At 46.7% G+C, this 1,765-nt stretch overlaps 1 pseudogene; it reads right to left on the reverse strand.

The window, feature by feature from the left end:
* Positions 1-542: 542 nt before the first annotated feature.
* Positions 543-1,021, reverse strand: LOC140192255 (crk-like protein pseudogene; annotated as a pseudogene).
* Between the last annotated feature and the right edge of the window lie 744 nt (positions 1,022-1,765).

The raw sequence follows: 1,765 nt of genomic DNA on the forward strand, positions 1-1,765 counted from the left end.
CTATAACTTCCTCTCTGCTGCCTCCCTCCTTTCTTAAAGAGCGGAGTAACACTTGAATTGAAAACAATTGAAAAACACTCTGATAGGTTCAGATCCCCACTCATTCAACTATGACATTGTCATCATTCAGGATAATGCAGTATCTGGTCTCAGTCACATCTCTGCATGCCACAGTTGATAAAGATAGGAAGGAGGAATATCCATTTGAATGTCCAAGTTTTAGTGGCTTGGTCAACTATACACTTATCCCAGTTGACTACAAGTTCCAATTTGTGGTACTGGGACTGATGCTGTTCCTCTCCTTTACTTCCACTGGTTAGTAATGGTGTTGTTTTAATAGGAAATTGGACCGCTCAGACAGAAACATTGAATTCCAGCAGCTAAGCAGATACTAAAAAAAATCGTTTTTCTATTGCAAAATGATGTGCCCCCCCTTTAATCTGGAAGCAATGAACCAACTGTTGATGCTGACTGTGTGATGAATAGGCAGATGGAGGTGACCAAGTTTTCAGACCTTCAGGTCACTCGTACTCCTTAGGATTCTAGTGGTCGATGAATTGGACATGCGTGAAGGTGGAGAGCCCTTGCCGACCATTCACTTCACCTTCCCACTGACCACTGATGTTCATCCTGGAACTTTGATGACGTCACCAACCTCCAACACCAAGGCAGTTTTGTCATAGGCGTAGAAACTCTTTTCTGGATGGCCCTGGTATAGCCAGTCCGGTTGTGCGTGGTGGGTAGTGGGTTGGTGCCGGTGGACAGGGTGCTGGGCATAGGCACATGTGGGCTCTGAGATGCTGTAGCTGCTGGAGTTGCAGTACCCTACCGCCTGTCGCTGCTGCAGCATGCATTTCACAACCACCTCAACATACGGCATGGGAATCATGCCGAGGTAGCCATCCTTGTCGCAGGCACTCCGCCACTGCTCCCCGGGCTTTTCCATGATCGCTAGCACCTCGCCCTTCTTGAAGGGCAGGTCCCCCACATCGTCGCCAGGAAAATCATAGAGCATCCACATGTAATTCAGTGGCTAGTAGAGCTGCCTCTTCGTCATAAGACCACAAGACATGGGAGCAGACAGGCTATTCACCCCATCGATTCCGCTCCACCATTCCATCATGGATGATCCCGGATCCCTTTCAACCCCACACACCTGCCCTTTCACCATATCCCTTGATGCCCCGACCAATCGGGAAACTATTAACTTCCACTTTGTATACACCTACAGACTTGGCCTCCAGCGCAGTCTGTGGTAGAGCATTCCACAGATTCACCACTCTGACTAAAAAATATTTCTCCTTACCTCCGTTCTAAAAGGTCACCCTTCAATTTTGAGGCTGTGCCCTCTAGTTCTGGATACCCCCACCAGAGGGAACATCCTCTCCACATCCACCTTATCTAGTCCTTTCACCATTTGGTAGGTTTCAACAAGATCCCCATGTATTCTTCTAAATTCCAGTGAATACAGGCCCAAAGCTGCTAAATGGTTCTCAAATGTTAACCCCTTCATTCCCAGAATCATCCTCATGAACCTCTTCAGGACTCTCTCCAATGAAAATACAACCCTTCTGAGTTATGGGGCCCAAACCTGTTGACACTACTCTAAGTGCTGCCTGATTAGTGTCGTATAAAGGCTCAGCATTATCTCCTTGATTTTATATTCTATTCCCCTTGAAATAAATGCCAACATTGCATTTGCCTTTTTTACCTTAGACTCAACCTGTAAGTTAATCTTCTTGCACAAGGACTCCTAAGTCCCTCT

This window comes from Mobula birostris (assembly GCF_030028105.1).
Source record: "Mobula birostris isolate sMobBir1 chromosome 26 unlocalized genomic scaffold, sMobBir1.hap1 SUPER_26_unloc_1, whole genome shotgun sequence".
In the NCBI taxonomy this organism is placed as follows: domain Eukaryota; kingdom Metazoa; phylum Chordata; class Chondrichthyes; order Myliobatiformes; family Myliobatidae; genus Mobula; species Mobula birostris.